At 63.3% G+C, this 11,239-nt stretch overlaps 2 non-coding genes across 2 annotated transcripts; both read right to left on the bottom strand.

The window, feature by feature from the left end:
- Positions 1-2,931: 2,931 nt before the first annotated feature.
- Positions 2,932-3,050, bottom strand: LOC131868969 (5S ribosomal RNA). Its single transcript, XR_009367369.1, has one exon. It is a non-coding gene; the product is annotated as a 5S ribosomal RNA (ribosomal RNA).
- A 7,817-nt stretch (positions 3,051-10,867) lies between these two features.
- LOC131868940 (5S ribosomal RNA) lies at positions 10,868-10,986 on the bottom strand. The gene has a single exon (XR_009367341.1). It is a non-coding gene; the product is annotated as a 5S ribosomal RNA (ribosomal RNA).
- Positions 10,987-11,239: the final 253 nt, after the last annotated feature.

Below are 11,239 nucleotides of genomic sequence, written 5' to 3'. Positions count from 1 at the left end.
CGAAGCGGGGTTATTGGAGCGCCGCCTCTTTTTTTGTCGGAGCGTTTGGTGGGGTTTCTCGCATTGGCTCTTCCGAGGCCCGGTTGCCACCCTGGCGCGCACGAAGTCGGAAGTAGGGTTAATTGCCCGGGTGCGCACCTTTGCCAGGGTGGGCACCTTACCTGGGCTGCGCACCAGGGCGGGCTCAAGATGGCACGCGCGTTCCGTTTTTTTCACTATCTTTCAAAACGGAAATTTTAAAATCTCCTTTTTTTTTTGCCTTTTCTGGAAATTAGTGAAGGCAGCGCATCAAAGGTGCGCACCTCGCTGCCCACCTTGGTGTGCTCTGAGGTGCGCACCCGGGAGCGCTACGAAGTGTGCTCCAAGGTGCGGCGTGCACGTTGTCGGAGCCCGGTTTGCCCCGGGTGCGCACCTCGCCTGCACCTTGGCCGGGGTGGGCACCTTGGCTGGGTTTGCCCAGGGTGCGCTCCGAAGCGGGGTTACTGGAGCGCCCCCTCTTTTTTTGTCAGAGCGTTTGGTGGGGTTTCTCGCATTGGCTCTTCCCAGGCCCGGTTGTTGGGTGCGCTCCCACCCTGGCGCGCGCGAAGTTGGAAGTTGGGTTAATTGCCCGGGCGCGCACCTTCGCCAGGGTGGGCACCTTGGTGCGCACACCTTGGCTGGGCTGCGCACCAGGGCGGGCTCAAGATGGCACCAGCATTCCCTTTTTCTCACTATCTTTCAAAACGGAAATTTTAAAATCTCGTTTTTTTTTTGCCTTTTATGGAAATTAGTGAAGGCATCGCATCAAAGGTGCGCACCTCGCTGCCCACCTTGGTGTGCTCCGAGGTGCCCACCACGGTGCGCAACGCCGGTGCGAACCCGGGAGCGCCCCGATGTGTGCTCCAAGGTGCGGCGTGCACGAAGTCGGACCCCGGTTTGCCCCGGGTGCGCACCTCGCGTGCACCTTGGTGCGCACACCTTGGCTGGGTTGCGCGGCCTGGTGGGCACCATGGTGCGCACCAAGGAGCGCTCCGAAGTGTGCTCCAAGGTGCGGCGTGCACGAAGTCGGAGCCCGGTTTGCCCCGGGTACGCACCTCGCGTGCACCTTCGCCGGGGTGGGCACCTCGGCTGGGTTGCGCGCCCTGGTGCGCACCAAGGAGCGCTCCGAAGTGTGCTCCAAGGTGCGGCGTGCACGAAGTCGGAGCCCGGTTTGCCCCGGGTGCGCACCTCGCGTGCACCTTCGGCGGGGTTGCGCGCCCTGGTGGGCACCATGGTGCGCACCAAGGAGCGCTCCGAAGTGTGCTCCAAGGTGCGGCGTGCACGAAGTCGGAGCCCGGTTTGCCCCGGGTGCGCACCTCGCGTGCACCTTCGGCGGGGTTGCGCGCCCTGGTGGGCACCATGGTGCGCACCAAGGAGCGCTCCGAAGTGTGCTCCAAGGTGCGGCGTGCACGAAGTCGGAGCCCGGTTTGCCCCGGGTGCGCACCTCGCGTGCACCTTCGCCGCGGTGGGCACCATGGCGTGCACGAAGTCGGAGCCCGGTTTGCCCCGGGTGCGCACCTCGCGTGCACCTTCGCCGGGGTGGGCACCTCGGCTGGGTTGCGCGCCCTGGTGCGCACCAAGGAGCGCTCCGAAGTGTGCTCCAAGGTGCGGCGTGCACGAAGTCGGAGCCCGGTTTGCCCCGGGTGCGCACCTCGCGTGCACCTTCGCCAGGGTGGGCACCTCGGTGCGCACACCTTCTCAATGTTTTCTTGCCTTTTCTGGAAATTGGTGAAGGCAGCGCATCAAAGGTGCGCACCTCGGTGTGCTCCGAGGTGCGAACCCGAGAGCGCTCCGAGGTGCCCACGAAGTCGAAAGTCGGGTTAATTGCATTGTTTTCCCCGGGTGCGCTCCGAGGTGCGCAACATCGGCGCGCACCAAGGAGGGCTCCGAAGTGTGCTCCAAGGTGCGCACGATGGCGTGCACCTCTGGTGCGCACGATTCGGAGCTCGGTTTGACCGGGGTGCGCACACCTTGGCTGGGTTGCGCACCTTTTGTGCGCTCCAAGGTGCGCACGAAGTCGGAGCTCGGTTTGCCCCGGGTGCGCACCTTCGCCAGGGTGCGCACCTTGATGCGCACGCCTTGGCTGGGCTGCGCACCTTGGTGGGCGCCATGGTGCGCACCTTTCGTGCGCTCCAAGGTGCGCACGAAGTCGGAGCTCGGTTTGCCCCGGGTGCGCACCTTGGTGGGCGCCATGGTGCACTCCGAGGTGCCCAAGATTGGTGCGCACCAAGGAGCGCTCCGAAGTGCGCTCCAAGGTGCGCGCGAAGTCGAAAGTTGGGTTAATTGTCCGGTTTGCCTCGGGTGCGCACCTTGCGTGCACCTTCGCCAGGGTGGGCGCCTTGGTGCGCACACCTTGGCTGGGCTGCGCACACCTTGGCACCCGCGTTTCCTTCATTTTAAATTTTTTTTTTTTACAATCTCTCAAGTGGGAAATTCTATAATCTCAACTTTTTTTGCCTTTTCAGGAAACTTTTGAATGGAGCGCATCATTGGTGCGCTCCGAAGTGTGCTCCAAAGCTCTCTCCAGCTGCGTGCACCTGCCCCGGCCGCGCACCCGGCCCCGCCCAGCTTCGCTCACCTGTCCCGGGCGTCTGGTGCGGAACCTTAGAGTAAGAAACATCACCGTGCACCTTGGCCAACGTGCGCGACTCGACCGAGCGCGCACTGGCCGAGGTGCACACCGATTTCACCTGGGTGCGCGCGCAGCACCTCGGGCGCACCGGGGTGCGCGCACAACGCCCGGGTTGCACCGTGGCCTGTGTGCTCGGGGCGCCTCGGGTGCGCGCTCGGTGTCGCCCCCGCGCGCGCGGTAGTGCGGGCAGCGCACCCCGGCCCGGCCCGGCCCCGACGAGAACGCAAACGGGCAAAAGGTTTATTCAAATAGCATTGCGATGCCCGGCGAAAAACTAAAAAAGGGTGCAACACCGGGACTTCCCGGGAGGTCACCCATCCCAGTACTACTCCGGCCCAAGCGCGCTTAACTGCGGAGTTCTGATGGGATCCGGTGCACTAACGCTGGTATGATCGCACCCGTTATGAGCTTGTCGCAGTGTGTACTTAGCAAACCGCGACCCACGTGCGAATCCACCCCGGCCACCCACCCCCGTCGAGGTGCACACCCTCCCTCGCGAAGTGCGCCCCGTTCGCCAAGTGTGAGCCCTGCCCGGGTGCGCGCACCTTGCTAGGGCGTCGGGTGTGCACCCGGCCCGGCCTACGTGCGTGCACCTGTAGGGGGCGTCGTGTGCGTGCAGTGTCCCGTCTGCAACGCGGTGCCCACACACCACCTCGGGCGCAACGACCTGCGCTCACATGTGGGCCGAGTGCACCTTGGTGCATGTTCGGGGCGCCTCGGGTGCACGCTCGATCTTGCCCCGGTGCACCAAGGCGCTCGGTTTGCCCCGGGTGCGCACTTGGTGCAAGGTGGGCACCCAAAATAGGGATCAAGCACCAAAACACAAGTTTCGGGATGCAAAATGGGACCCAAGGACCACAAATGCGTTCCAAGACCCATGATGGGTCCACGAGAACAAAAATGTGTTCCGAGACTTAATAAACAAATATTGGGTTTTAGGAGAAGAAACATGCTCTGATGCCCAAAACGAGAATCGACCCCGAAAAGGCCACAGGCCAAAAGTGGGATGCGAGACAAAAAAAAATGGGACCCGAGGACCAAAATTGGGTTCCCAGGTCGAAGACAGGGCAACCGGACAAGAAACGACCTCTAAGGCTCGAAATGAGTCCCGACGACTAAAACTTGACAAGAAGCACCCATCAGGCACCCAACTCGACACCCATGGGATGCCGACCCACCCGGGCTTCCACCTAGCACACCTTGGCACCCACCCACCCTCGCACCCAACCTCGCACCCAACTTAGCACCTTTGAACCCACATTGGCACTCACCCTGACCCTGGCACCTTGGAACCCACATTGGCACTCACCTTGACCCTGGCACCCACCTTTGCACTCACCTTGGGACCCACCCTGGCTCCCACCTCGGCACCCACCCAGACACCCACCTTGGTTCCTTGGCACCCACCTTGGATCCTTGGCACCCACCCCGACACCCACCTTGGCACGCAACTTGGCTACTTGCCACCCACCTTGGCTCCTTGACGCCCACCCCGACAACCACCCCGTGACCTACCCTGGCTAGGGTTGGTGCACACCCACCCTGGTGCCCACCTTGGCACCCACCCTATGACCCACCTTGGCACGCACCTTAGTACCCACCCCGTTACCCACCCTAGGACCCACCCCGTGACCCACCTTGGCCAGGGTGGGTGCCTTGGTGCGCACAACTTGCCTGGGCTGCACACCAGGGCGGGCTCAAGATGGCACCCGCGTTCCGTTTTTTTCACTATCTTTCAAAACGGAAATTTTAAAATCTCATTTTTTTCTTTTTTTTGCCTTTTCTGGAAATTAGTGAAGGCAGCGCATCAAAGGTGCACAATGCTGGTGCGAACCCGGGAGCGCTCCGATGTGTGCTCCAAGGTGCGGCGTGCACGAAGTCCGAGCCCGGTTTGCCCCGGGTGCGCACCTCGCGTGCACCTTCGCCGGGGTGAGCACCTTGGCTGGGTTGCGCGCCCTGGTGCGTACCAAGGAGCGCTCTGAAGTGTGCTCCAAGGTGCGGCGTGCACGAAGTCGGAGCCCGGTTTGCCCCGGGTGTGCACCTCGGGTGCGCACCTCGCGTGCACCTTCGCTGCGGTGGGCACCTTGGCTGGGTTGCGCGCCTTGGTGGGCACCATGCAGTGCACGAAGTCGGAGCCCGGTTTGCCCCGGGCGCGCACCTCCGCCAGGGTGGGCACCTTGGTGCGCACAACTTGCCTGGGCTGCGCATCAGGAAGGGCTCAAGATGGCACCCGCGTTCCGTTTTTTTCACTATCTTTCAGAACGGAAATTTTAAAATATCGTTTTTTTTTGCCTTTTCTGGAAATTAGTGAAGGCAGCGCATCAAAGGTGCGCAACGCTGGTGCGAACCTGGGAGCGCTCCGATGTGTGCTCCAAGGTGCGGCGTGCACGAAGTCGGAGCCCGGTTTGCCTCGGGTGCGCCCTGGTGGGCACCATGGTGCGCACCAAGGAGCGCTCCGAAGTGTGCTCCAAGGTGCGGCCTGCACGAAGTCGGAGCCCGGTTTGCCCCGGGTGTGCACCTCGGGTGGGCACCTTGGTGCGCATGCCTTGCCTGGGCTGCGCACCAGGGCGGGCTCAAGATGGCACCCGCGTTCCTTTTTTTTCACTATCTTTCAAAACGGAAATTTTAAAATCTCATTTTTTTTTGCCTTTTTCTGGAAATTAGTGAAGGCAGCGCATCAAAGGTGCGCACCTCGCTGCCCACCACGGTGCGCAACGCCGGTGGGCACCCGGGAGTGCTTCGAAGTGTGCTCCAAGGTGCTGCGTGCACGTTGTCGGAGCCCGGTTTGCCCCGGGTGCGCACCTCGCGTGCACCTTCGTCGGGGTGGGCACCTTGGCTTGGTTTGCCCCGGCTGCGCTCCGAAGCGGGGTTATTGGAGCGCCGCCTCTTTTTTTGTCGGAGCGTTTGGTGGGGTTTCTCGCATTGGCTCTTCCGAGGCCCGGTTGCCACCCTGGCGCGCACGAAGTCGGAAGTAGGGTTAATTGCCCGGGTGCGCACCTTTGCCAGGGTGGCACCTTACCTGGGCTGCGCACCAGGGCGGGCTCAAGATGGCACGCGCGTTCCGTTTTTTTCACTATCTTTCAAAACGGAAATTTTAAAATCTCCTTTTTTTTTTGCCTTTTCTGGAAATTAGTGAAGGCAGCGCATCAAAGGTGCGCACCTCGCTGCCCACCTTGGTGTGCTCTGAGGTGCGCACCCGGGAGCGCTACGAAGTGTGCTCCAAGGTGCGGCGTGCACGTTGTCGGAGCCCGGTTTGCCCCGGGTGCGCACCTCGCCTGCACCTTGGCCGGGGTGGGCACCTTGGCTGGGTTTGCCCAGGGTGCGCTCCGAAGCGGGGTTACTGGAGCGCCCCCTCTTTTTTTGTCAGAGAGTTTGGTGGGGTTTCTCGCATTGGCTCTTCCCAGGCCCGGTTGTTGGGTGCGCTCCCACCCTGGCGCGCGCGAAGTTGGAAGTTGGGTTAATTGCCCGGGCGCGCACCTTCGCCAGGGTGGGCACCTTGGTGCGCAAACCTTGGCTGGGCTGCGCACCAGGGCGGGCTCAAGATGGCACCAGCATTCCCTTTTTCTCACTATCTTTCAAAACGGAAATTTTAAAATCTCGTTTTTTTTTTGCCTTTTATGGAAATTAGTGAAGGCATCGCATCAAAGGTGCGCACCTCGCTGCCCACCTTGGTGTGCTCCGAGGTGCCCACCACGGTGCGCAACGCCGGTGCGAACCCGGGAGCGCCCCGATGTGTGCTCCAAGGTGCGGCGTGCACGAAGTCGGACCCCGGTTTGCCCCGGGTGCGCACCTCGCGTGCACCTTGGTGCGCACACCTTGGCTGGGTTGCGCGGCCTGGTGGGCACCATGGTGCGCACCAAGGAGCGCTCCGAAGTGTGCTCCAAGGTGCGGCGTGCACGAAGTCGGAGCCCGGTTTGCCCCGGGTGCGCACCTTCGCCGCGGTGGGCACCATGGCGTGCACGAAGTCGGAGCCCGGTTTGCCCCGGGTGCGCACCTCGCGTGCACCTTCGCCGGGGTGGGCACCTCGGCTGGGTTGCGCGCCCTGGTGCGCACCAAGGAGCGCTCTGAAGTGTGCTCCAAGGTGCGGCGTGCACGAAGTCGGAGCCCGGTTTGCCCCGGGTGTGCACCTCGGGTGCGCACCTCGCGTGCACCTTCGCTGCGGTGGGCACCTTGGCTGGGTTGCGCGCCTTGGTGGGCACCATGCAGTGCACGAAGTCGGAGCCCGGATTGCCCCGGGCGCGCACCTCCGCCAGGGTGGGCACCTTGGTGCGCACAACTTGCCTGGGCTGCGCACCAGGAAGGGCTCAAGATGGCACCCGCGTTCCGTTTTTTTCACTATCTTTCAGAACGGAAATTTTAAAATCTCGTTTTTTTTTGCCTTTTCTGGAAATTAGTGAAGGCAGCGCATCAAAGGTGCGCAACGCTGGTGCGAACCTGGGAGCGCTCCGATGTGTGCTCCAAGGTGCGGCGTGCACGAAGTCGGACCCCGGTTTGCCCCGGGTGCGCACCTCGCGTGCACCTTGGTGCGCACACCTTGGCTGGGTTGCGCGCCCTGGTGGGCACCATGGTGCGCACCAAGGAGCGCTCCGAAGTGTGCTCCAAGGTGCGGCGTGCACGAAGTCGGAGCCCGGTTTGCCCCGGGTGCGCACCTCGCGTGCACCTTCGCCGCGGTGGGCACCATGGCGTGCACGAAGTCGGAGCCCGGTTTGCCCCGGGTGCGCACCTCGCGTGCACCTTCGCCGGGGTGGGCACCTTGGTGTGCAGACCTTGGCTGGGTTGCGCGCCCTGGTGGGCACCATGGTGCGCACCAAGGAGCGCTCCGAAGTGTGCTCCAAGGTGCGGCCTGCACGAAGTCGGAGCCCGGTTTGCCCCGGGTGTGCACCTCGGGTGGGCACCTTGGTGCGCATGCCTTGCCTGGGCTGCGCACCAGGGCGGGCTCAAGATGGCACCCGCGTTCCTTTTTTTTCACTATCTTTCAAAACGGAAATTTTAAAATCTCATTTTTTTTTGCCTTTTTCTGGAAATTAGTGAAGGCAGCGCATCAAAGGTGCGCACCTCGCTGCCCACCACGGTGCGCAACGCCGGTGGGCACCCGGGAGTGCTTCGAAGTGTGCTCCAAGGTGCTGCGTGCACGTTGTCGGAGCCCGGTTTGCCCCGGGTGCGCACCTCGCGTGCACCTTCGTCGGGGTGGGCACCTTGGCTGGGTTTGCCCCGGCTGCGCTCCGAAGCGGGGTTATTGGAGCGCCGCCTCTTTTTTTGTCGGAGCGTTTGGTGGGGTTTCTCGCATTGGCTCTTCCGAGGCCCGGTTGCCACCCTGGCGCGCACGAAGTCGGAAGTAGGGTTAATTGCCCGGGTGCGCACCTTTGCCAGGGTGGGCACCTTACCTGGGCTGCGCACCAGGGCGGGCTCAAGATGGCACGCGCGTTCCGTTTTTTTCACTATCTTTCAAAACGGAAATTTTAAAATCTCCTTTTTTTTTTGCCTTTTCTGGAAATTAGTGAAGGCAGCGCATCAAAGGTGCGCACCTCGCTGCCCACCTTGGTGTGCTCTGAGGTGCGCACCCGGGAGCGCTACGAAGTGTGCTCCAAGGTGCGGCGTGCACGTTGTCGGAGCCCGGTTTGCCCCGGGTGCGCACCTCGCCTGCACCTTGGCCGGGGTGGGCACCTTGGCTGGGTTTGCCCAGGGTGCGCTCCGAAGCGGGGTTACTGGAGCGCCCCCTCTTTTTTTGTCAGAGCGTTTGGTGGGGTTTCTCGCATTGGCTCTTCCCAGGCCCGGTTGTTGGGTGCGCTCCCACCCTGGCGCGCGCGAAGTTGGAAGTTGGATTAATTGCCCGGGCGCGCACCTTCGCCAGGGTGGGCACCTTGGTGCGCACACCTTGGCTGGGCTGCGCACCAGGGCGGGCTCAAGATGGCACCAGCATTCCCTTTTTCTCACTATCTTTCAAAACGGAAATTTTAAAATCTCGTTTTTTTTTTGCCTTTTATGGAAATTAGTGAAGGCATCGCATCAAAGGTGCGCACCTCGCTGCCCACCTTGGTGTGCTCCGAGGTGCCCACCACGGTGCGCAACGCCGGTGCGAACCCGGGAGCGCCCCGATGTGTGCTCCAAGGTGCGGCGTGCACGAAGTCGGACCCCGGTTTGCCCCGGGTGCGCACCTCGCGTGCACCTTGGTGCGCACACCTTGGCTGGGTTGCGCGGCCTGGTGGGCACCATGGTGCGCACCAAGGAGCGCTCCGAAGTGTGCTCCAAGGTGCGGCGTGCACGAAGTCGGAGCCCGGTTTGCCCCGGGTACGCACCTCGCGTGCACCTTCGCCGGGGTGGGCACCTCGGCTGGGTTGCGCGCCCTGGTGCGCACCAAGGAGCGCTCCGAAGTGTGCTCCAAGGTGCGGCGTGCACGAAGTCGGAGCCCGGTTTGCCCCGGGTGCGCACCTTCGCCGCGGTGCGCACCATGGCGTGCACGAAGTCGGAGCCCGGTTTGCCCCGGGTGCGCACCTCGCGTGCACCTTCGGCGGGGTTGCGCGCCCTGGTGGGCACCATGGTGCGCACCAAGGAGCGCTCCGAAGTGTGCTCCAAGGTGCGGCGTGCACGAAGTCGGAGCCCGGTTTGCCCCGGGTGCGCACCTCGCGTGCACCTTCGGCGGGGTTGCGCGCCCTGGTGGGCACCATGGTGCGCACCAAGGAGCGCTCCGAAGTGTGCTCCAAGGTGCGGCGTGCACGAAGTCGGAGCCCGGTTTGCCCCGGGTGCGCACCTCGCGTGCACCTTCGCCGCGGTGGGCACCATGGCGTGCACGAAGTCGGAGCCCGGTTTGCCCCGGGTGCGCACCTCGCGTGCACCTTCGCCGGGGTGGGCACCTCGGCTGGGTTGCGCGCCCTGGTGCGCACCAAGGAGCGCTCCGAAGTGTGCTCCAAGGTGCGGCGTGCACGAAGTCGGAGCCCGGTTTGCCCCGGGTGCGCACCTCGCGTGCACCTTCGCCAGGGTGGGCACCTCGGTGCGCACACCTTCTCAATGTTTTCTTGCCTTTTCTGGAAATTGGTGAAGGCAGCGCATCAAAGGTGCGCACCTCGGTGTGCTCCGAGGTGCGAACCCGAGAGCGCTCCGAGGTGCCCACGAAGTCGAAAGTCGGGTTAATTGCATTGTTTTCCCCGGGTGCGCTCCGAGGTGCGCAACATCGGCGCGCACCAAGGAGGGCTCCGAAGTGTGCTCCAAGGTGCGCACGATGGCGTGCACCTCTGGTGCGCACGATTCGGAGCTCGGTTTGACCGGGGTGCGCACACCTTGGCTGGGTTGCGCACCTTTTGTGCGCTCCAAGGTGCGCACGAAGTCGGAGCTCGGTTTGCCCCGGGTGCGCACCTTCGCCAGGGTGCGCACCTTGATGCGCACGCCTTGGCTGGGCTGCGCACCTTGGTGGGCGCCATGGTGCGCACCTTTCGTGCGCTCCAAGGTGCGCACGAAGTCGGAGCTCGGTTTGCCCCGGGTGCGCACCTTGGTGGGCGCCATGGTGCACTCCGAGGTGCCCAAGATTGGTGCGCACCAAGGAGCGCTCCGAAGTGCGCTCCAAGGTGCGCGCGAAGTCGAAAGTTGGGTTAATTGTCCGGTTTGCCTCGGGTGCGCACCTTGCGTGCACCTTCGCCAGGGTGGGCGCCTTGGTGCGCACACCTTGGCTGGGCTGCGCACACCTTGGCACCCGCGTTTCCTTCATTTTAAATTTTTTTTTTTTACAATCTCTCAAGTGGGAAATTCTATAATCTCAACTTTTTTTGCCTTTTCAGGAAACTTTTGAATGGAGCGCATCATTGGTGCGCTCCGAAGTGTGCTCCAAAGCTCTCTCCAGCTGCGTGCACCTGCCCCGGCCGCGCACCCGGCCCCGCCCAGCTTCGCTCACCTGTCCCGGGCGTCTGGTGCGGAACCTTAGAGTAAGAAACATCACCGTGCACCTTGGCCAACGTGCGCGACTCGACCGAGCGCGCACTGGCCGAGGTGCACACCGATTTCACCTGGGTGCGCGCGCAGCACCTCGGGCGCACCGGGGTGCGCGCACAACGCCCGGGTTGCACCGTGGCCTGTGTGCTCGGGGTGCCTCGGGTGCGCGCTCGGTGTCGCCCCCGCGCGCGCGGTAGTGCGGGCAGCGCACCCCGGCCCGGCCCGGCCCCGACGAGAACGCAAACGGGCAAAAGGTTTATTCAAATAGCATTGCGACGCCCGGCGAAAAACTAAAAAAGGGTGCAACACCGGGACTTCCCGGGAGGTCACCCATCCCAGTACTACTCCGGCCCAAGCGCGCTTAACTGCGGAGTTCTGATGGGATCCGGTGCACTAATGCTGGTATGATCGCACCCGTTATGAGCTTGTCGCAGTGTGTACTTAGCAAACCGCGACCCACGTGCGAATCCACCCCGGCCACCCACCCCCGTCGAGGTGCACACCCTCCCTCGCGAAGTGCGCCCCGTTCGCCAAGTGTGAGCCCTGCCCGGGTGCGCGCACCTTGCTAGGGCGTCGGGTGTGCACCCGGCCCGGCCTACGTGCGTGCACCTGGAGGGGGCGTCGTGTGCGTGCAGTGTCCCGTCTGCAACGCGGTGCCCACACACCACC

Source organism: Cryptomeria japonica, unplaced genomic scaffold (assembly GCF_030272615.1).
Source record: "Cryptomeria japonica unplaced genomic scaffold, Sugi_1.0 HiC_scaffold_225, whole genome shotgun sequence".
Classification (NCBI taxonomy): domain Eukaryota; kingdom Viridiplantae; phylum Streptophyta; class Pinopsida; order Cupressales; family Cupressaceae; genus Cryptomeria; species Cryptomeria japonica.
This window is presented reverse-complemented; position numbering and strand designations above follow the sequence as displayed.